Source organism: Podarcis gaigeae (genome assembly GCF_964106915.1).
Source record: "Podarcis gaigeae genome assembly, chromosome: 1".
Taxonomy (NCBI): domain Eukaryota; kingdom Metazoa; phylum Chordata; class Lepidosauria; order Squamata; family Lacertidae; genus Podarcis; species Podarcis gaigeae.
Genome location: NC_139678.1, coordinates 125,915,126 through 125,939,873, shown reverse-complemented (window position 1 = coordinate 125,939,873; position 24,748 = coordinate 125,915,126). Strand labels below are relative to the sequence as shown.

The window sequence follows — 24,748 nt, the reverse complement described above, 5'->3', positions numbered from 1 at the left end:
TGTGAACAGCGAAGCGCTGACTGAAACTGCAGCTAAAAAATAAATAAAATGACAGAACCGCCGTGCAAACAGCCTCTACGGGTCACTCACCTTTGCATCTGCCCGTTAAATCTCAGCACATTTCTACAGCCACATTTGGGGCCAGTTCCTCCAGAAAATGCCATGCATCCCTTCTCGAAGAAACGAGCAGTGCTGCTGTCTCAGCACATTTTGTTTCATTTTTTCCCCCCAGGGCAGCCAGTACTACTGTCACTTCTTAGTTTCACGGCGCCGCTCCAGTCATTCAGAATTAATATTTCCACAAAGCCATCCAACTTTAATACCGATACCCTTTAGAGACTTTTAGCAGGGGGTGGTGGGTGCGTATGGGAGACAAGGAATGAGGGAGGGAGCCTGGGGAATGTGGTTTATATGTGACTCACACATAACATTTCCCCTTGCAGAGAGCCTTGGATTGCATCAGTACTGTACTATGTACTGTAAGACGAGCCTCAAAAACAAAACATGGGTCGGCGGCGCCCGTCTAGCTAGCTCATAACCCAGGATCCGATCCTGGGCTTCTGACGCCCCCTGTGCTGGAATCCATGGGGAGCGCTTGGGGAAAGGAGTGCCAGGATCAGATCCCCGAGGCTGTTTATAGATTGGACAAGGGCACGGGCGGGCTCCTTTCAACGTACACTTCCCTAAAGCTGCAATTCTATTTTCGTTTCTCCGGGCTGAAGAGCAACATTGCATTTGATTGGGGGGGTGGGGGTGGAGCAGAGAGAAAGAGAAACCGAGTTCCCTAACTGACCCCACAGCACCAGAACCACATTTGGTTCCCCACACGGTGTCACAAAATCGCCTTCCTAAATATGCGCGCCCTGGAAAGGCTGGGGAGGGGGCACTTTATTTTGTGGGGGGTGTTCTGGATCCTTCCAAGCATTAACGAGAAGACGGCAAGTCCCCACCCTGCTGCCCCCCCCCCCGTGTGTGTGGGGGGGAGCCAAAGGCATTCCCCAAGTCGAGGCGCCATTGCGCCCCGGAGAGGCGCGCGAGAGACGCGCCGGGCGCCTTACCTCACAGACGCAGCCAATGGTCTGTTGTCGCCTGAGGCGTCGAGGTCCGGCCAGGGCAGGCTTCTTCTAAAAGGGAAAGGCTGCAGCTGCCGAGGTCGAGCGGGCGCCTTCTTCTTCTTCTTCTTCTTCTTCTCCCTTCCTCGCCTCTGGCTCCCCTCACGGAACTCGCTTGGCAGGGAAGCGGCGTCCTTTCCCCGCTCCAAGCTGGGTCTCCACGTCCAGCCAACTTTCCTCGCGCGCGCCCAGATGCTCCCCCCACGGAGACACTCCCCTTCTCTCACACAATCTCTCTCTCCTCCTTCTCTCTTTCTTTCTACGCTCCCGTCTTTTTTTTAAAGCACAGGAAGGCGAAGGGCTCTCCTCCTCCTCCACAACTACCAAATGACTTTACGGTTCCCCGCAGCAGCCGCCACTGGCGTTTCCTCGCTTTTGCGCGCCGAAATGCACAACCTTGGCTCCCTTCTGCGTTCCGGTGCATTGCTAGCTTCTGCCTGGAATTGAGGAGGAGGTGTGTGGGAGAGAGAGGTGGAGAAAAAGAGAGAGAGAAAGGGAGATCATGACAAGCCAAGGGGACATAGCCAGCATATTTTCTCGATGAGGCATTCCGGAGGGGGAAATAATATAGCGAGGAGTTTCTCACAGCCTAAAACACATCTCCCCGCCCTCCGAACTGGATCCTGATGGAAATGGCCCCACTTATTTGGTCAGATTTTGTGTCAGATTTTAAGACTTCGTTCCTCACAACTTGCCCCGGTTGCGAGATGCGATTTCTCCTGCGATTCTAGCACGTTGGGGCAGACACCGAAGAGGCAAACGAGAAAAATAAATAGATAGCGGGTTAGATGGGTGGCCGAAGAGACTAGCCATAGACAGAGGGCAATAGTTCACTAGGTGACTCACTGAACTGCTTCAGAAGGATCTAATAATCTCCTCCTCAAGTTGTTTTCCCCCATAAATAAGCCCCATAAATAAACTCCCTCCATTAGGACACCTAAACAAACCACACTTTATGTACTGTACTCAGATTGAATTAGGATTCTAGGATAATACTGTTATGGATTTGTGGGTGCCAGGCTTCTAATCCCTATAATCATAGCTGTCAATTTACAGATTTGAAAATAAGGGACCAGCAGCCTTGAAAATAAGGGACCAGCAGCCAAAATAAGGGACCTGCAGCCTCACCTGTTCCAGGCACTCCAGTCTTCCTGTCCTCCTGCAGTCTGGTCAAACTCATGCTGGGTAGCTTCGAGAACACTGTCCAACCAACTTTGTAACCAGAGGTTCAACTGAATAGAATCTGAATCACATGCACCACAAGGCCTATGCAGCCTCAACTGAAGATGGCTCCCTGGCCTGGCTTTGCACTGCAAAGATTGCAGCAGCACGTGCAACAAAATGGTGTCCAGCATTCAAAAAACCCCTCAGCTTGCATTAACTAGCCACACACAAGGCATGCAAGCTCCACACACCCCCAGTCGTTCTTAGACTTCTTATTGGATGAGCAACACAGCCAAGCAACACAGTTGGAGCCTCCCTCCTCCCTGGCCAGCAGGGAGGGAGGGAGAGGAGCTGCTTCCTTGGAAATTTAAGGGACATCATTTAAGGGACATTTAAGGGACATCAATCATTAAGGGACAGCAGCGGGACATGGCGCTGGAATAAGGGACTGTCCCTTCAAATAAGGGACACTTGACAGCTATGCCTATAATCCTAGCAAGTGTCAAAATATAAATCAGGCAGAGGTGATCGACTGGCAAACGGGCCATTAAGAGAACCAAGGAAAGGGGGCTTTGTGCCAGATGGCAAAATGGGTGGGGCTCCTCCTCTTCTCTCTCTTAGATCAGGAGTAGGACAAAGCAACAGTTGTTATGTGAGTGAGAAGCTGGAGTAAAAGCAGCAAGCAAAGGATAAGAGACAATGTTTGATTTCTGTTTCAATCACAGGCTGCTGCTATGGGAGAAAAAAGACATTTTGGGGTGTTGATGCTATGAACCCCTCCATCGTATGCTCGGGTTGTATGTATGTGTAACTAAACTAAACTAAACACCCTAGTGGTCCCGGGCCCTAAGGAAGTTAGATTAGCCTCAACCAGAGCCGGGGCCTTCTCAACACTGGCTCCGGCCTGGTGGAAAGCTCTGTCTCATGAGACCAGGGCCCTGCGGGATCTGATTTCTTTCTGCAGGGCCTATAAGACAGAGTTGTTCCACCTGGCCTTTAGCTTAGAATCAGTTTGATTCCTTCCCCCTCTTTCTTTTTCCTTTCTCCTCCTGTGAAGAGGCTGCATCCTAATGTTTTAATGTTGTATTTTAATTTTTTTAAATTGTATTTTAATCAACTTGTTTTTATTATTGGTTGTTAGCTGCCCTGAGCCCGGTCTTAGCTGGGGAGGGTGGGGTATTATTATTATTATTATTATTATTATTATTATTATTAAACCATAAATCCTGAAGACACCACACTCTTGACTGTGCCTCATTTTGAAAAGGAAACACAAACCCTGGAGTTTCACACTGCTGGGAGATTGAGGTGTCATGCAACAATACCACACCATAGCTTTTTGTTTAGTGTGAAATGCATATGCAAACTAAGGGCTTGTGTACAAAGGGTTTCCCATTTTGTTCTTAAAGCAATCTATGGGGAAAAGGTTAAAACGAGACAGTGCTTTCTGGTGGCTTTCCACTGTGCATCACAATGGAAACTTGAGCTCTGATCCACTATGTTATGTGGGCTGTCATTTGTATCCTCTTTCATATGATTGGCATACAACCTAGTAGGGATAAAGCAGGCATAGGCAAACTCGGCCCTCCAGACTACAATTCCCATCATCCCTGACAACTGGTCCTGCTAGCTAGGGATCATGGGAGTTGTAGTCCCAACACATCTGGAGGGCCAAGTTTGCCTATGCCTGGGATAAAGGATCAAAATAAATATTGCGTGCAACTTCTGAATTTTCTAAACATACATTTTGAATTTCTTGGATCCAAGTTCTTTTCTAGTTACAAAGTTCAAACATGCGTCTTATGTTATGCAGCGCGGTGGGGATTTTGGGAATCCTGAGGATTCTTATAGAATAAAGCTGTTATTGCAAACCAGCTGGGAAAACAGGATTCAACAAAAGACTCAGACAAAGATCTTGGAGCAGAATGTAGCTATAAGATAAAAGGCTATAAAAGATTTACAAATTATATCTGGATGTGGGAAAGTGAAGAGAAAAATCTGGAAAGTGAGCAAAAAAGTGTCCTGCTGTTTAGTTCATACATCAAATGTATATGTTCAGCCAAAGGTCAGTTGGCTTATTTTTCCATTTGATTCATAGACTGGTGTGGGTGTATAGCACATGCATTTCTGTATTAGGAAAGTAAATGCTAAAGCATATCAGGATGCTGTCCAATAATTTACGTATCATTTGTACTTATCTAAAATATTTAGTTTTTGTGTTAATAATTTTCCAACTTCAGCCATAGCTCCAAAGTTGGTTTTGCAGTCTGTAGTCATTTGGTTCATGTGATAGGAAACATTTTTCATTTGATCCAATGCTACTTTTGTCTGCCAGGAAAAGTCCAAATATAGATAGATAGATAGATAGATTCTTTATTGTCATTACACAAGTGCAACATTGCACAAGTGCAACGAAATTGGATGCCATCCCTTAAAAACAACAAAACAACATATCCAGAGATGCCAGAACGCCATAAAGGTAATTTAATAGAAATCCACTTCTCCTTCATGGAGAACTACATAGTTATGTGGCAATGCGTATAACAGCATCCCAATGTCGTTGTGTCGTTTTTTGTTAAAGAGCAGAACAAATTTGGGAAGGGAGGAATCTATAGAAGAGGGATGGCAGGAGGGGGAGCTTCAGATGTTGCTAGTGAACACAGGCAAGCTACGAAAACGATGAGTTCAATCTAAAACCTCTAAAAATAATACTCATTTTAACATCTTTTCATAGGAGTTCAGCATAAATCAGGCTCACTTCTTAACTGCCCACACATAAATAATTAAATGATAAAATCATTCCTTAGAAGAGATCTGTATCCTTTCATAACTGAATGCAGCTGCTTACAATCTGGCCAAATCTCCCTATCCACACATTTTCCTACCCTAAAAATAGCCTATACAGATGACATTTATGTGCTCTTTCACAGCAGAACTGCAGGCTATAGCTCTTGATAAAATATGCATTATAAAGGCATTAGAACCTACTGTTCTGCATTCACTAAATGTACAGTGGTGTTTTTTTAAATATACAGTTACTGGCTCACACTTGCATGCATGAAAGGGTTAACCTTTGTTTCCTCCCTCTCAGTTTTGTTCTCTTCATGCTTCCTGGAACCAGTGAAGAAGGAGAAATGTGGCTTGGCTCCCAACTCAGCAAATGCTGCTTGTGAATGAAGAATCTCGCTAAAATGAGATTTTATAGCCTGCATCTTTGCTAACCTAAACATTGCATGATCCTTTTTTTTTGTAACCAATTCCTTTTTTAAAAAAAAATAATATTTATTAAAGTTTACATTACCATAAGAAAAAACAACATACACATACACAAACAAAGAAAAACAAACATAAACATAAACACAATAAACAAGTATAATTTCAATCCTTATTTTCTTAACCCTAGTTTCATCGACCTCCTCATACCTCCCCCTTCTGCATTCTAATTTCATTATCTAATCAGCAAATCCATTCCCTTATTTCCCATAGCTTTTAACATTTCTGTTCATTTTCTGTAATCAAACCTCTGTAAACCACATAATTTTAAACCCATGTCAATTCTAGCTTTCATTAATTTTATAATATTTATTAAGATAGTCTTTGAATTTCTTCCAATCTTCTTCCACTGTCTCTTTCTCCTGGTCTCGGATTCTGCCGGTCATCTCTGCCAGTCCCATGTAGTCTGTCATCTTCATCTGCCATTCTTCCAGTGTGGGTAGATCTGGTGTCTTCCAATACTTTGCAATAAGTATCCTTGCTGCTGTTGTAGCATACATAAAAAAGGTTCTGCCCTTCTTTAACACCACATGGCTAACCATACCCAGGAGAAAGGCCTCTGGTTTCTTCAAGAAGGTATATTTAAATACCTTTTTCATTTCATTTTATATCATTTCCCAGAAAGCCTTAATCCTTGGGCATGTCCACCAGAGGTGAAAGAATGTACCTTCACTTTCTTTACATTTCCAGCATTTGTTATCTGATAAGTGGTAAATCTTTGCAAGCTTGACTGGAGTCATGTACCACCTATAGATCATTTTCATAATATTCTCTCTCAAGGCGTTACACTCCGTAAATTTCATGCCGGTGGTCCACAACTTTTCCCAGTCAGCAAACATAATGTTATGTCCAATATCATGTGCCCACTTAATCATCGCTGATTTAACCGTTTCATTCTGTGTATTCCATTTCAGCAGCAAATTATACATTTTTGACAAGTTCTTAGTTTTGGATTCTAGCAGTTCTGTTTCCAATTTCGACTTTTCCACCTGGAAACCAATTTTTCTATCCAACTTATAGACCTCCAATATTTGATAATAATGAAGCCAGTCTCGCACTTTGTCTTTTAGATTCTCGAAACTCTGCAATTTCCACTTATTACCCTCTTGTTCTTAAATTTCACAATATTTTGGCCATTTAGACTCCATATTAAGTTTTTTCAAAGCTTTTGCCTCCATTGGTGACAGCCACCTTGGAGTTTTATTCTCCAACAAATCTTTATATTTAATCCAGACATTATACAATGCTTTCCTGACAATATGGTTTTTAAAACCTTTATGAGCCTTAGCCTTGTCGTACCACAAATATGCATGCCACCCAAAAAAGTTGTTAAAACCTTCCAAATCTAAAATGTCTGTGTTCTCAAGAAGCAGCCAGTCTTTTAACCAGCAGAGAGCTGCTGATTCGTAATAAAGTTTCAAATCTGGCAGGGCAAATCCCCCCCTTTCCTTTGCATCAGTTTAAATCTTAAATTTTATTCTGGGCTTTTTGCCCTGCCAGATAAATTTAGAAATATCTTGCTGCCAACCCTTGAAACATTCCATCTTATCCACAATTTGCAATGTTTGAAACAAAAACAACATTCTAGGCAATACATTCATCTTTATAACTGCTATTTGACCAGACAAGGAAAGCTTCAAATTTGACCAAATTTCTAGATCTTTTTTCACCTGTTTCCAACATTTCTCATAATTATCTTTAAATAGATTCATATTTTTAGCTGTCATATTGATCCCCAAATATTTTACACTCTTAACCACAGTTAAACATGTCTCATTCTGAAACTTCTCTTTCTCAGTAACTGTTAAATTTTTCTCTAATACCTTAGTTTTTAACTTATTCAATTTAAATCCTGCCACTTGACCAAATTCTTGAATCAATTCCAAAACCCTTTTAGTACTAGATTCTGGCTCTTGTAATCTAAGTACCAAGTCATCTGCAAATGCTCTCAATTTATATTTTTTCGCTCCGACCTGAACCCCTTTAACCAGCTGGTCCTTTCTTATCATGTTCAGCAAAACCTCCAGGACCGAAATAAAAAGTAATGGGGAAATTGGGCACCCCTGGCGTGTCCCTTTTTCTATTTTAAGTTCTTCCGTAATCACATTGTTCACTATAAGTTTAGCCTTTTGTTCAGAGTATATAGCGCCTATACCGTTTTCAAACCCTTAACCTACCCCCATCCCCTGGAGATTCTTCTTCATAAAGGTCCAAGAAATATTGTCTAAGGCTTTCTCCGCGTCCACAAATATCAAGACAGCTTTTGTATTTATATTAACTTCTAACATTTCCAAAATGTCTATTATATTCCTTACGTTATCTGATAGATGTCTTCTCGGGAGAAAGCCTGCTTGGTCACTGTGAATCTCCCCCATCAAAACTTTTTTCAATCTTTTAGCTAAAATGTCAGCAAAGATTTTGTAATCCACATTTAATAAGGAAATTGGGCAGTAGTTCTTAAGTTGGGTCTTTTCAGTCTCTGTCTTCGGTATAAGCGTGATATAGGCCTCTTTCCCTTTTCATTTTTAAGTTTCTTGTAAACTTTTTTCTTATTTATTTTACTGCCCATGGATGGAGACTTTTTTGCTTTAACTTCTGGAAACACTGCGAGTAAAACCTTCACTCATTTGCAAAGCTAAGTGCCTGTAATTTATTCTAGCCTAAGTATTTTTGTGGGGAACATTTGTTTAAAGGTAGATGGGGGTAGATGTAAATCTAACCAAGTCTGAATATGCTTCGAGTAATTGTCATTGGGCTTAACTCTGTTACTGGAGAGTAGGATCTCTTTTCCAGACCTCTCCCGAAACCTCTTTGAACCTCACTACACAAGTACAGTTTTCACAAAACTTTCCTGTGCCACATTCATACAGTACTTGGTGACCACCATCTCAACAAGCATCTACAAGATCACCACACAGACATACAAAAATAAACTCAGGACTGATTTCAGGAGCACTCTCCCATACTCCAAATTTGGGGATTTTAATTCCAAAGTTTTGCATAGTGAGATTATTGGCATTGCATGTATGTGAAAATGACAAAGGGGAGAGAGGGTGGGGAGGCTTCCTTTTCACCAGCACAAAAATGTAGTTGAATACTACCCAAAACTTACAACGCCAGAAAAGCAACCACCAAAAGTCTTGTGACTTAGACCACTTCTAGACAAGCCATTGTTATCCCACACTTTCCAGTACACCTTCCTGTCACTTACTGCAAAAAGTCCAGGAGGTAATTCTGGATGCAGGTTTGTTGCACAAGAGTGCTAAATCCAATTTATATCTGCTGTTATTCCATTGAATCTCACCTGCAAAAAAGTGACTACAAGTGACATTCGTCTTTTTCAAGACAATCAGTTGGTCTCTATGGTGCCACAAGACAAGGCACATTTCTTGCATTTGCTGAAACAGATCAAACATGGCTACCCTGCTGCTATTGGTAACACCAGTAAAAGAGGCTTGAAACTAATCTGGGCCTTTTGTACATCTTGGATAAAATTTTATACTCATTATTTATTATTTCTATTTGAAATTTTGACTCTTTTTCATCAAAACCTCTTTCTTTAAGATCCTTTTTAAACATTTCGTTAACCTGATAATAGTGTAACCAATCATATACATACCCTTTTACTTCTTCATAGGGTTTCATCTTCCATTTTCCTCCTTCTTTTAGAATCAATTCTCTGTATGTAATCCAGTTCCCTCTCATATTAACTTTCTTAATACTCATAACTTCTAACGGAGATAACCAGTGTGGAATTCTTGGTTCTAATAAACTTTTATACCTCTCCCATATTTCTATGAGAGATCTTCGAAAGATGTGGTTTTCAAAACCTTTATGAATTTTTTTCTTCTCACACCATAAATATGCGTGCCAGCCAAATCTGTTATCAAAACCTTCTAGATCTAACAACTCAGTATTATTTAACTTTATCCACTCCTTCAACCAACAGAGACATGAAGCTTCATAATATAATTTCAAGTCTGGCAGGGCGAAGCCTCCTCTTTCTTTCGCATCCGTTAATAACTTGAACTGAATTCTTGGCTTCTTACCCTGCCAGATATATCTTTAAATTGCTCTTTGCCATTCTTTAAAAATCACTGTCCCCTTGATTATTGGAACTGTCTGAAATAAGAATAACATCTTTGGCAGCACACTCATCTTAATCGTTGAAATTCTTCCCCAAAACGATAACTTCATTCGTCCCCATACCTCTAGATCTTTCTTTATTCCATTCCACACTGGTACATAGTTATTCTGAAACAAGTCAATATTCTTAGGAGTTAACCAGATTCCCAAATATTTAACTTTTTTCACCACTTCTATCCCTATTTGTTGTTGCATTATTTCTATCGTACCTTGGTCCATATTTTTTGCAAGTATTTTGGGTTTTTTCTTATTTAATATAAACCCTGCCACTTGACCAAATTGTTTGACTTCCTCCAAAACTACTTTTGCACTTTCCAACGGTTCTTCTACTGTTATTACCAGATCATCAGCAAAGGCTTTTACTTTATACTCATTCTGGCCTACTGACACACCTTTTATTGCTTCATTTCTCCTTATTGAGTTTAGAAAAATTTCCAGAACCATTATGAATAACAATGGTGAGAGAGGACATCCTTGTCTCATACCCTTAGATACTCTTAATTCTTCTGTAGTCATGTTGTTTACAATTAACTTCGCTCTCTGTTCAGTGTATATCGCTTTTATTCCATTAAATAATTCTTTCCCTACCTCCATATATTCTAAATTTTTTAACATAAAATCCCAAGATATGTTGTCAAAGGCCTTTTCTGCATCCACAAATATTAACACAGCTTGTTTCTCATTCCTGGCTGTCAGATATTCCAACATATTAATTATATTCCTTATATTATCTTTCATCTGTCTGCCAGGAAGGAAACCCGCTTGATCTTTGTGAATAATTTCTTGTGATATCTTTTTCAACCTCTTTGCTAAAATGCTTGCAAAAATTTTATAATCTGTATTTAGCAATGAAATAGGCCTATAGTTTTTGACTTGAGTTAAATCAGAGTCTTGTTTTGGTATAAGTGTAATAAAAGCTTCTTTCCACGTCTCCGGCATTTCTCTATCCTTAAGGATGTTATTCATGACTTCTTTCAACAGTGTAGATGTGTCTCATTTCTTTATAATAACTTGCTGTAAATCCATCTGGTCCCGGAGCTTTCCCTTTTTTCAATTCTTTTATAACTTCTTTAATTTCTTCTATTCCTATTGGGGCGTTCAGCCTTTCTTTCTTTTCTGTTGGGATCTTCTGCACCTTTTTTTCTTTTAAGAATCTTTCAATTTTCCTCATATTATTTTTCTCTCTATTATTGTATAAATGTCTATAAAAGTCCAAGAATCCTTTTCTAATGCCTTTTGGATTAACTATCTCTTCTCCTTCCACGATGATTTTATTAATTGTATTCTGTTCCTTTCTTTTCTTGATTTGCCACGCCAGCCATTTGCCTGATTTATTTGCGAATTCAAAATTCCTTTGTCTCATTTTTTAAATATTCCACTCCACTTCTTTATTATCATCGCAGATTGTGTTTGCAGAGCCTTTATATTCTGTTTTATTTTTGAATTATCTGGTTTTTTAATTAGTTTTTGTTCATTGTCCATTATTTGTCGTAAAATTTCCTTCTTGCCTTTTTCTCTGCTTTTATTTTTTTTTTTTAATTCTGTTGAATAAAAAATCCTCTCATCACCGCCTTGCTGGCATCCCAAACTATATTCATTTTCGTACCTTTATTACAATTGTTCATAAAATACTCCACCAGCTTCTTTTGTGCCTCTTCTAAGATTTTTTGATCATCTAGAAGGTAGTCATTGATTCTCCATCTAAACGATCTTTCTTCATAACCTCTTATCTCACATTTGATTGGACTATGATCTGAAATTACTCTTAGTTGGATTTCAAAATGTACAAAATGTTGCTGGAATATTATACAAAAGATGAGGAAGTTAAATCGGTTATGATACACTGGGCCAGAGATTTGGGACATAATATACAGTTTAATGATTGGATAAAATTATGGAATGAAAATATAAAATTTACAGCATGTACTGCGCTAAAGGAAAATGTTATGAAAATGGTCTACAGATGGTATATTACACCCGTAAAATTGGCAAAAATGTATAAAACATGCAATAAGTGTTGGAAATGTAAAGATAAAGAAGGAACATTTTACCATATGTGGTGGGAATGTAAGAATGTGAAAGGTTTCTGGGAATTGATATATAATGAATTGAAAAATATGTTGAAATATACATTTGTTAAGAAACCAGAGGCTTTTCTTTTAGGAATAGTAGGAAATGAAATAAATAGAAAGGATTGTAAACTTTTCCAATACACAGTAACAGCAGCGAGAATATTATTGGCCCAAAAATGGAAACAGAAACAACTACCAACGTTAGAAGAATGGAGAATGAAGCTGATGGATTATGTAGCACTGGACAAATTAACAGGGAAGATAAGATATCTATGAGACCACAAGTTCATCGAGGACTGGGGGAAATTTACAGATTATTTGGAATGTATATGTGATAAGCAAATAACGCTAGTGGGTTTTAAAGAAGCTCTGTGAATGTTTGAGAAATATTGTAATAGAATAAAATAAGAGGGAGAGGGTATACAAAATGCAATATAAAAATTAGGAAATGCGTAATTAAAAATTTGAACAATGGATGATGATCAGAGAGGCTGAAGGAAGTCTAAAAGAGAAATGTGATAAATTGTGATTTGATATAAAGATATGTTGGAAAATTAATAAAAAATATTTTTTAAAAAAAGAAAGAAACTAATCTGGGCCACCCTAGAATTGCATGTATGAAACAGTCTCCAAGTAGCTGTCTTAATAATAATGAAAAAAACATCCCACTCAAGTCTCTTCCAACACACAGGGGAGTTATCAGGAATCTGCCAGCTTGTTTTAAGGTGTCAATATATAGTTGATATGCTATGTTCTTGATACAGAGTTAGAGACCGGATATGGCCTCAAGGAAATGTCCACACTGAAGCCATTTAGCTTGTTTTCACCCCAACCAGTAAACTCCTGAAACAAGAGAAGTGCCTTAAACATATCTCCTTAATGACTTCGTTTTCCAAGAAGGCAACCTGAGCTCATTCCCATGCTGTTACTGTTATATTACAGTGGTACCTTGGGTTATAGACACTTCAGGCTACAGACGCTTCAGGTTACAGACTCCGCTAGCCCAGAAATAGTACCTCGGGTTAAGAACTTTGCTTCAGGATGAGAACAGATATCGCACGGCAGCAAGAGGCCCCATTAGCTAAAGTGGCACCTCAGGTTAAGAACAGTTTCAGGTTAAGAACGGACCTCTGGAATGAATTAAGTTCTTAACCTGAGGTACCACTGTATTACTATCATATTGCAGCTCAGAATCTGAATGCTTCAAGAAAAATGAACCTTAAAAGGGTTGCTTTAGGGTGTGTTTTCTGCACTGCAAAGCATCGCCTTGATCTGGATGGCTATCGTTTAGTCGTTTAGTCGTGTCCGACTCTTCGTGACCCCCTGGACCAGAGCACGCCAGGCACTCCTGTCTTCCACTGCCTCCCACAGTTGGTCAAACTCATGCTGGTAGCTTCGAGAACACTATCCAACCATCTCGTCCTCTGTCATCCCCTTCTTGTGCCCTCCATCTTTCCCAATATCAGGCTCTTTTCCAAGGAGTCTTCTCTTCTCATGAGGTGGCCAAAGTATTGGAGTCTCAGCTTCAGGATCTGTCCTTCCAGTGAGCACTCAGGGCTGATTTCCTTCAGAATGGAGAGGTTTGATCTTCTTGCAGTCCATGGGACTCTCAAGAGTCTCCTCCAGCACCATCATTCAAAAGCATCAATTGTTCAGCGATCAGCCTTCTTTATGGTCCAGATCTCACTTCCATACATCACTACTGGGAAAACCATAGCTTTCACTATATGGACCTTTGTTGGCAAGGTGATGTCTCTACTTTTTTTTTTTTAAGTAGGGATGGCTATCTAGGGCAGCCCATTTGCTGATTTTAGCTAACCACAGGATCCAGCATTGGCTGAATGACTTCAACAGTATTTGTTTACTAGCTTGAAGAGTATCTGATCCCTGTGTAAAAACTATGTGCAATTTCTTCTGTGTCATAGTATATAATTAGTGAATTTGTCACTTGGGTTTGCAGAACAGTTCTTAACTTGCAGTGTGCCTAATTTCATGATAAACGCTTGTGCTTCACATGTCAAATGGATCGTATTGGTAAGTTGTTATTCCCGTCTTGTTTTAATTATGAAGATTAATGTCTATGAAATATGTCATCTAGCTTGCAGTATGCATTATTTCATTACTCTGCTTGAAATGTAAATTAGTTTTTTGGGGTTTAAAATAGCCATATGGAATATGTAAGTAATGCCAGCATCCTTAATATACTGTATTTTAGGAACAGGATTAGTAACTAGAGTCTGGGGTGTATGTGAGAGAGTCTCTGACTGCCTCCCTAGTCTACATCACATATAATCCTGCAGAACAGCTGAGTAACTTAAATTGGCTTAATATGTCACTCGTTTATTTTGTCCTAGTCAAAACCTGGAAAGCGGGAACCCATATGGGACAATTGTGTGAACTTGCATTGGTTGTCAGTAGAATGATGAAGAATTTCAGCTCTCTGCCTTCCTTACCAGGCTTGGGAGGTTCTTGCAAGATCTCAAAAGGTCTTCCTACAGCCCAGTAAGTAAGGCAGAGAGCTTTTAAGTTTTTCTTGGGGGTGGGGGAAAAGACCCATTAAGTGTGCTGGCACGGGTGGAAATATAGGCTGTTAGACCTTTAAAATATGCCCTTCTAAGTTCCTTTCAAAGTTCCCCTCTCCCCACTAGCACAGAAACAGACCGCATGTATGGTAAGTTAAAAAATAGTTTACTTACAAGCGTTCCAAAGGTCAGATTCATGTGCTTTTCCATACAGCAGTCAGAAAATGTTGCATAGGCAGTAGAACTTGGCTTAGCTACAGTGGTGAAAGTTCCTAGATTATTGGGATTATCAGACCTCCTCACACACTGAGCTTCTCTGGTAGACTGGGGAAACAAAGGCTTGATTACCTAATCCCTCCCAAGGTGAGCTAAGTCTGGCAGCACAGCTTACTCTATGGTCTTAACCAGGGGTCAGCAAACTTTTTCAGCAAGGGGCCAGTCCACTGTCCCTCAGACTTGGGGGGGGGGGCTGGACTATATTTTTTTTGGGGGGTGAACAAATTCCTATGCCCACAAATAACCCAGAGATGCATTTTAAATAAAAGGACACATTCAACTCATGTAAAAACATGCTGATTCCTGGACAATCCACGGGCCGGATGTAGAAGGTGATTGGGCCAGATCCGGCCCCCGGGCCTTAGTTTGCCTACCCATGGTCTTAACCCTTTCATGCATTAATTAGACATAAGCATGATGGTTATGGGACGCGGGTGGCGCTGTGGGTTAAACCACAGAACCTAGGACTTGCTGATCAGAAGGTCGGCAGTTTGAATCCCTGTGACGGGGTGAGCTCCCGTTGCTCGGTCCCTGCTCCTGCCCACCTAGCAGTTCGAAAACACGTCAAAGTGCAAGTGGATAAATAGGTACTGCTCTGGCAGGAAGGTAAACGGCGTTTCCATGTGCTGCTCTGGTTCGCCAGAAGTGGCTTAGTCATGCTGGCCACATGACCTGGAAGCTATACGCTGGCTCCCTCGGCCAATAAAACGAGATGAGCGCCGCAACCCCAGAGTCGGCCACGACTGGACCTAATGGTCAGGGGTCCCTTTACCTTTATGATGGTTATATGAGACTAATATCCCAAAGAATGGAGCATGTTGTTGACAGATCTGGATATGAAGCACAGCATTTCTAGCAGATCCAGGAATCAATCCCAGTGGGGATTTTTGCCAATGCAAAAGCTGCCTATTCACTGAAGATGTACAACTTTAAAAGGCTGAAGGTGAAGAGTGGCAAATGACTCTGAAGTTTACAAAATAGGTTAGACCATTATTTTTCTGGCCAGTTTAGGCAACCCTGGAATTTTAGCAAGTGTCTGCCTTTTCCAACTCTGCTCTAGCCAAGGGTCTAGTTACCTTCCTATATCTTCTTGTCCTTTGTCCCTTCACCAGTACTCTACATGGTTCCTGCTATTTTTAAAGCTCTGTGAAGGCTGTAGCTTCATCTTTCTAAATATGGTAACTGTAGTTGCCACTAACTGATCTTGCATCAAGTAAGACCTAGTCTACATCCTAATCAGCTTCACCAGCTTATCTTTACAATTAAAGGTAAAGGTAAAGGTACCCCTGCCCGTACAGGCCAGTCTTGACAGACTCTGGGGTTGTGCGCCCATCTCACTCAAGAGGCCAGGGGCCAGCGCTGTCCGGAGACACTTCCGGGTCACGTGGCCAGCGTGACATCGCTGCTCTGGCGAGCAGAGCCGCACACGGAAACGCCGTTTACCTTCCCGCTGGTAAGCGGTCCCTATTTATCTACTTGCACCCGGAGGTGCTTTCGAACTGCTAGGTTGGCAGGCGCTGGGACCGAGCAGCGGGAGCGCACCCCGCCGCAGGGATTCGAACCGCCGACCTTTCGATCGGCAAGTCCTAGGGGCTGAGGCTTTAACCCACAGCGCCACCTGCGTCCCATCTTTACAATTAGTCTTGCAATATCTTTACAATTAGTCTTGCAATATTTCTCTGCTCTCCCCTACAGCAATCGTGCATTTCATCTTAATGAAGGGTTGACATGTTGCTGAATAGCAGCTTGTGAGTAGAACCCCGCTTTTGAAAGGTTTCCCATGAGAAAGTGGCATAATATATCATAAATCAGAACATTTTAATCCTCTGCAGCTGCTACAATAGACATGTTTACATATTTCTTTCCCTATTGAAAGCAGTCTTTATAATGCATTGCTTGATCAGGATTAGGAATGCAATGTGTACTCAGAACGCGGCAAGGTTTTTTTAATATAAAAAAATAGCACTCTGCACAAATAATGGAATTTTTCAGACGCTACTTGAAAAAGGTTGTGGCTCTGATTCAGCAGTTTTCTTTACCATCTGCAATTATTCAGGGTAAAATCAGTGCTCTGCTCAAACCTACTAAACTATACTAAATGCAGCCACAAGCACGAACGAAACCTTAATTCTTGCTTATGTGAGCAAGAATTTTTTTCATGATCTAATATTGTACTATTTTTCATGATTGAAAATACCTATATTAGCAACTCAAGAGTAGTGCACTGTCAATGTACTAGATATGTGCCCTCAAAGAAAGCAGGGAGCTTAGCTGATAGCAGGTGGAGTTTGCAGGGCAGTTACCATTAGCCCTAATGGACCAGACTCCACCGACAATGGGGCTGTTTGCCACTATCTCCAACATCTGCTACCCTTTGGGTGATTGTTTGGGGGCCCTCTGGACTATAGTGCCCTGAACCTTGGGCCCCAAAGTCCAGCTCTAACTGCACCACTGGGGAACAATGTAACCCTGCCTGTTTCCATTCTAATTTCTAAATCTGAGAGCCAGTGTGGTGTAGTGGTTAAGAGCGGTGGACTCGTAATCTGGTGAACCGGGTTCGATTCCCTGCTCCTCCACATGCAGCTGCTGGGTGACCTTGGGCTAGTCACACTTCTCTGAAGTCTCTCAGCCCCATTCACCTCACAGAGTGTTTGTTGTGGGGGAGGAAGGGAAAGGAGAATGTTAGCCGCTTTGGGACTCCTTTGGGTAGTGATAAAGTGGGATATCAAATCCAAACTCTTCTAAATAGGCCCTAGTAAATCCCAGTGCACGTACTCCGTCAACTTATTTTAGGTGAGATAGCCCTGAGCAATGAAATACACAATGACCCTTCAGCTATTGTGTGGTACTGTTGTACCATTGCAGTACAAGGCCTACTATAACATTTTGAAGGTCTTAATATTTACAGTGGTACCTCTGGATGCGAACGGGATCCATTCTGGAGCCCCATTCACATCCAGAAACGAACGCAACCCGCACCTGCACATTCGTTGGTCACAATTCGCTGCTTCCGCGCATGCGGGTGACGTCATTTTGACTGTCTGCGCATGCGCGAGCGGCGAAATCCAGAAGTAATGTGCTCCATTACTTCCGGGTCGCCGCAGCGCGTAACCCGAAAATACTTATCCCGAAGCCACTTCAACCCGAGGTATGACAGTACAGTGGTACCTCAGGTTAAGTACTTTCTTCGTTCCGGAGGTCCGTTCTTAACCTGAAACTGTTTTTAACCTGAAGCACCACTTTAGCTATTGGGGCCTCCCGCTGCTGCTGCGCCGCCGGAGCACGATTTCTGTTCTCATCCTGAAGCAAAGTTCTTAACCTGAGGTAATATTTCTGGGTTAGCGGAGTCTGTAACCTGAAGTGTATGTAACCTGAAGCGTATGTACCACTGTATATGTGTGACAAGGTTTGCTGTGTGCCCACTTCCTTGTAGGTTACCGCTGACCAAAAGACCACTCATGATTACATTGCATGGTTCAGATTCAGCCACAACTTTTTGGTTACAGCTGCAAGAAGTTTGGCAAAGGCACTGGGTTACAACTGATGTCAACCAGCCCCAGGGGTCAAACCAATGTTGAGGAGGCCCTATGACATACCTCAAACAGGTATCACCTCCTGAGGATTGCAACTCAAGAAGTGCTATGGCCCTAGTCCCCCTCCTCCAACTGGACGTCCGGACAGAAGCACCTCCTCCAGGATTTCCAGGGAGAGGACTTGAGTGGAGTGCCTGTTGGACCCAGACAAGTCCGTCCCTCAAAGTGAGCCTGCCTCTGAGCCCACCTGCCATTGGCCAATCTTGCAGGCAGGCTACTTCAAATTATCCAGCTGGAGGAAGAGCTCTGTAATGTCTCCGTCTGGGCTGTTGCAGCTGCTACAAATGCCTCATAATGCTTTTCTCATGGATGTTAGGCAGCCATCTTCACTGTACAGTATTGTTTTCGTCACCTTCTAAAAACTTCTTTGTTTGGGTGAAACTACCCGGACATGCAAATTTGACATATCAATATGTAATTTTCCTTTTAAAACCACTGAGTTCATTTGTATTTTAAGGTCAGCTTGCTTTTTAACACATGATTTCCTCAGTATCGTTAGCGTATATTTTATATGAACGGCTTAGAGGTTTCGATTATTAAGTGATATACAACTCCTGTTAAATAAACGAGAAAAGCCCAAAAATCAACTGCCTGAGGCAGCTGCTTTGCTCTGCCTAATTGGTAGAACCATCAGTTCATGCAGCTGGGGGAGTTAAATCATCTTTTAAAAATAAAATAAAAATGCTGCTCCATCATTAAATACCTTCAGCAAAATGACTGGTGTCACCTTTAATCTCTACCTATGAAAAGAAGCTAATCTCTTGCCCAACAAAAAAAAAAATGTATGTCCATTGCCTTGATATATTTAGTGTAACATACGCTCTTGAAAAGGATTTGATTAATAATCCATGTTAAAAAGAGAGAGAGAGAAATGAACAGAACCCACCGAGTACAAAAGCCTGATAAACTGATTCCCTGAGCGCAAGCTGATGTAATCAAAATGTAAATGAACCAGTTCCAGTAATATATTTATAGCCTGAAAGTGATGTGGCTGATTGGAGAGGCCTTATTTAATGCTGCTGGGAAAATTAGAAATACTTAAAAAAAAAAATACTTACAAACAATTAATGTGTTGGCATAGAAATGAGCCCCTTTGGGCGTGTGTTCAAAAAGTTGTGAGCAACAGATTAACAAAGCTTTTAAATGCCACGAAGCAGAAAAGCATCTGTTTCACCATTATCCTGGACATAGCACTCTCAAAGGAATCTAAGTCAAAAGGCTTGGTATCTAAGATTTCATCCCAGCTACTAATGTAGGTCACACACATTTGGCATCCTATGACGGTCTCCAGCTGTCCGCTTTGGAATACAAAAGGGGGAGGAATGACTTTTGGCTACAAAAGACGCCAGAGAGTACATATTGAGTTAGGGCTACGATTCTAATATCTGTGGCTTAAAATGTATAAATAAACTTTTTCTTGCCTTCACTGTTGCTTTTATATAACAGTGGAACAGTCCAATTAAAACTGTGCATCTTGTCAAATATTTCATCCATGGAAACTTATGCCATAATACATTTGTTAGTATTGAAGTTCTGTGCTGCCAAGTGACCCAGACGCTTTTAGGATAACTTTCTTTTAATGCCCATCATGATTAGAGATGTCTTTTCTAAAGTCAAATCCCTGCTGGAACTTACCCCCAATTCACTGTTAGTTTTTGGGTTCCCCTTTCCAGCCTATATAGGTAAAGGGACCCCTGACCATTAGGTCCAGTCGTGACTGACTCTGGGGCTGCGGCGCTCATCTTACTTTATTGGACGAGGGAGCCGGCGTACAGTTTCTGGGTCATGTGGCCAGCATGACTAAGCTGCTTCTGAGCAGAAATGCCACTTACCATCCTGCTGGAGCGGTACCTATTTATCTACTTGCACTTTGACGTGCTTTCGAACTGCTAGGTTGACAGGAGCAGGGACCGAGCAACAGGAGCTCACCCTGTTGCGGGGATTCGAACCGCCAACCTTCTGATCGGCAAGTCCTAGGCTCTGTTGTTTAACCCACAGCGCCACCCACATCCCTTCCAACCTTTACAAATGGATCTATTTTATACCTGCCTGCTTAGAACCTGAAGTGGTAATTACTTGTGTAATTATGCCACTTGCGTCAGCAGCCAAGTTTGTAAAGTAGGAATTACTGATTAGAGTTGAAGAGGGTTAGGCTAGTAGTGAAGCTCAAGTGAGAAGACCAACCTTTTCAAACTGTGTGCAGAATAATTAGAGTGGCACCACGTCTAGCATTACCAACTTTTCAACCTGATCAGAATTGCTGGCTCCAATAGCAATTGCTGGATCTGTAGCAATTGGTAGGCGGTTATGTTTAACGCTATGTCATGAAAAACGTCCCCAGTTGATATATGCCTATGCTGCATAGCTGTCAACCGTCCCTTATTTGGTGGGAAACTCCCTTATCCCAGCGCCGTGTCCCGCTGCTGTCCCTTATTTATGATGTCCCTTAAATTTCCTGGGTTTCAAAGGAAGCAGCTCCTCTCCCTCCCTCCCTGCCGGCCAGAGAGGAGTGAGGCTCCAACTGCGTTGCTTGGCTGCATTGCTCACCCAATAAGGAGTCTAAGAACGACTAGGGGGTGGAGCTTGCATGCCTTGTGCTGATCAAATCGGCCGCGTTGCCTGGGGACTCACCTTTGCTCAGCGCTTCCCAGCAGAGAGGTGACGGTGGTTTTCCTTGCTGCATCCCCTTTGCCGGGTTGCTGCACTGTGGGAACCACCGCTTGAGGCTTCGTTTGGCTGCTGGCTGGGCTTTCTGCCTTTGGCTTGGAGGGGCTCAGAAGTTGAACATACCTGTGCTTGGAAAATCCCTTATTTTGGCTGCTGATCCCTTATTTTCGAGGCTGCTGGTCCCTTATTTTCAAATCTGTAAGTTGACAGCTATGCAGTATGCTGTCAGGAGGAGGTGGACAGAATGGTGGGCAGGCTGGCATGGGGAGGATGCATTGACAGGACCACCAGATTGGCCCTGTGCTGACCTCCCTATGCCTTGCCCCTCTCACTCCTGGTAAGCAACAGTGAATTTGGTGCTGAGAGGACAGGTAAGGGTCACTGCCCCTCCTCACTGGACGCTCCTGAACTCATGACTTCAGGGGCGGGCTTTCTATTCTTAGCATTTAGCATCTAACCCAGGCATAGGCAAACTCGGCCCTCCAGATGTTTTGGGACTACAATGCCCATCATCCCTGACCACTGTTAGCTAGGGATGATGGGAGTTGTAGTCCCAAAATATATGGAGGGCCGAGTTTGCCTATGCCTGATCTAACCTTTTTACCTGCCTGCTTAGAAGCTGGATACAGTCATACCTCGAGTTGAATGTGCTTCAGGTTGAGCACTTTCGGGTTGCGTTACTTCCGGGTATGGAGCAAGGGTGCGCGTTACTTCCGGCTTTCGCTGCTTGTGCATAGAATCATAGAATCATAGAGTTGGAAGAGACCACAACGGCCATCGAGTCCAACCCCCTGCCAAGCAGGAAACACCATCAGAGCACTCCTGACATATGGTTGTCAAGCCTCTGCTTAAAGACCTCCAAAGAAGGAGACTCTACCACACTCCTTGGCAGCAAATTCCACTGTCGAACAGCTCTTGCTGTCAGGAAGTTCTTCCTAATGTTTAGGTGGAATCTTCTTTCTTGTAGTTTGGAACCATTGCTCCGTGTCCGCTTCTCTGGAGCAGCAGAAAACCTTTCTCCCTCCTCTATGTGACATCCTTTTATATATTTGAACATGGCTATCATATCACCCCTTAACCTCCTCTTCTCCAGGCTAAACATGCCCAGCTCCCGTAGCCGTTCCTCATAAGGCATCGTTTCCAGGCCTTTGACCATTTTGGTTGCCCTCCTCTGGACACGTTCCAGTTTGTCACTGTCCTTCTTGAACTGTGGTGCCCAGAACTAAACGCTCAAAATAACATCACACACATGTGCGGAAGCGGCAAAACGCGACCCACACAGTCGCGTGTTACGTTCTACTCAGGATGCGAACAGGGCTCTGGAACGGATCCCGTTCACATCCTGAGGTACCACTGTAAAGCGGTCATTTCTTGTGCCGTGTCCCTTGCAATACATGGAAACGGATTGCCTTGCAATGTACTGATGAGTCTAAAATATCAAGGCTGAAAGAATCAAAGTATAGTATGGAATATGCAGATAAACAATATATCGGTTGGCATCAAGAAACCAAGTGAACAACTTAAGCATTCAAATTAAATTATCTCTTAATTGAAGTCCGTCAGAGATGTGGCAAAGCAGCATTGAAAGCATTCCTAACAACTGACAGGATTTTAAAACTGTCCAAGTATGCATGTGACTGTGAGCCATGTGATCCACAAGGATCAGTTCAGTTAAGAACAAGTTAGGGAACCTTGTGTCTGTTGAGTATAGTGATTTAATTCACTGAAATGGTAAATGCTTGTGGGCATTACCATGTACTTAAATTTGATTGGTTGGTAACTAAATTCTAGAGAGTTCTCTAGTAGTTCTCATGTGATTGGCTAATGTTGGTCACATGGGACATAGCTAGTGAAGGAGAGACTCCATTTTATGAGTAATAATAATACTCCACCCATAATAATACCCCAACCTCAGAAAGCGGTTTACATATTATTATTAAAACAATAAGCATCCATTTAAAAAACAAGTTACAATAAAATGGAAAAGACAGCTTATTTATTTAGAAGCAGCTGTTACCGCTTCTTCTCATTCCTCTCAGGGCAAGATGGTTCCGCAGAAGCCCTTATAGTAGTGTTGCCATATTGGATTTTAAAAGCATTAAAAAACACCACCTCGCCCTACTTGCCATACGTCCGGCTTTTACTGGACATTTTGCTGACCAATTCCTGGACAATGGTTTCCCGTGATGGCAGACAGATGGTGGCAATCCCCAAAGCTTCTCTTCCATCTACAGTGGTACCTCAGGTTATATACGCTTCAGGTTACATACGCTTCAGGTTACAGACTCCGCTAACCCAGAAATAGTGCTTCAGGTTAAGAACTTTGCTTCAGGATGAGAACAGAAATCGTGCTCCAGTGGAGTGGCAGCAGCAGGAGGCCCCATTAGCTAAAGTGGTACCTCAGGTTAAGAACAGTTTCAGGTTAAGAACAGACCTCTGGAACGAATTAAGTACTTAACCCGAGGTACCACTGTATTCACTAAATGTGGAAGACTTATTGGCATCTCCAGACAAAGCTGAGGAAGATTCTTTTCTTCTTTTCTTGTTGAGAGCTTGGCCAGCCGCTGTTGCCAGTGTTGTGTAGATCAGGATACTCAATGTGATACCCTCCAGATGTACGGTATAATCCAGGTTCATATGTTCAGCTGAGAAAGACTTTCTAGGCCAAAAGGACTAGTTTGCATGTGCTGGCCCATTCTAACTCTGCATTTCTCACCTGGTTACCAACCACATATCTACTATATGGTTTCCGCACTGGGGATGCTTTAGGGCAGGGGTGCCCAAACTTTTTTCAAAGAGGGCCAGATTTGATGAAATCAACATGTGTGGGGGCCGACTACAGTTGCTGAGATTTTTTTTTTTTTTACGATTTTACTCCATAGTTGATGACCTTTTTAAAGGATTGAAGTTGTTGAACTTTTTTAGGGTTGAAGTTGCTGAGCTTTTTTTACAATTTTACCTCATATGTCATAAAAGGATTTAACTTGTTGAGCTTCTTTTGGGATCTGACCACAATAAATAAACTGCCACAGGGGCCGGATAAAGACAGCCGGGGGGGGGGGGGCGCGGATTAGGCCCCCAAATCAGATTTTGGACATGTCTGCTTTAGGGGGTTGGGCTAGGGATTACGGAAGTTGGAGTCCAACCACAAGTGAAGAACCACAGGCTCCTAGTCCTTGAGCAAGAAAAACAAGTATTATTATTATTATTATTATTATTATTATTATTATTATTATTTCAATTTACACACTGCCCTTTATCGAAAGATCTCAGGGCGATGTACAACAATAGACACATTACAAAACACCAATGATAGAAACATAATAAAAACACAGCAGAAACTAGCATGCTGACAAACAGCCTAATAGTAAAACAATCATAATAATAACAACAACAGTTCTCCTCTACTAATGAATTTACTAATGGATCTGTTTATCAGAATGCTTTTCGTATTTGTTTAAACCTGGACGCATTACATTTCTGGACTGGAATTAAGATACTTTCCACTCAGAAAAGGCAACCAGTAGTTCAGATTAGAATTCTTACAGCATCAAGGCCTGTTCTTCTGCTCTTTCTTTTACCTGTTCCACTTGATTCCATCCCTTAGTTTGATGTCAAACAAATTCTTAAAGTAATGCAATGCATGGGATATGTTTTCCCTGGCTTTTGCTCCTTATTTTCCCTGTTGACCTTGGCTAAGAATATCTAGCCTTTTATTTGGACCTGTTGTGAGAAGCTCCTTTCGGCATGTCTGAAATGGTCTTCCTCAAACCAGACGGAACTCACTAGCTAGCAGAATTTTTTTAAAAAAATGTTTATCGGGAACAAGCAGTTCAAGGCAGTGAATGCCCTGTATGTTAAGCAGTGTTTGGAGGCGATGATAAATATTAGACTTATATGAAACATTCCTAGCATTCTTCCAT

General features: G+C 42.0%; 2 protein-coding genes across 2 annotated transcripts in view; both read right to left on the bottom strand.

Annotated features, from left to right (window-relative positions):
• Nucleotides 1-1,569, bottom strand: part of SPATS2L (spermatogenesis associated serine rich 2 like) — a 63,269-nt gene extending 61,700 nt beyond the window's left edge. The window contains exon 1 of the mRNA XM_083709274.1: nt 1,059-1,569. The gene's annotated coding sequence lies outside the window, so the exon portion shown is untranslated. The remainder of the gene's footprint in view (nt 1-1,058) is intronic.
• SGO2 (shugoshin 2) overlaps nt 1-8,868 on the bottom strand; it is a 105,191-nt gene extending 96,323 nt beyond the window's left edge. Inside the window, exon 1 of the mRNA XM_083706954.1 lies at nt 8,859-8,868. The gene's annotated coding sequence lies outside the window, so the exon portion shown is untranslated. The remainder of the gene's footprint in view (nt 1-8,858) is intronic.
• Nucleotides 8,869-24,748: the final 15,880 nt, after the last annotated feature.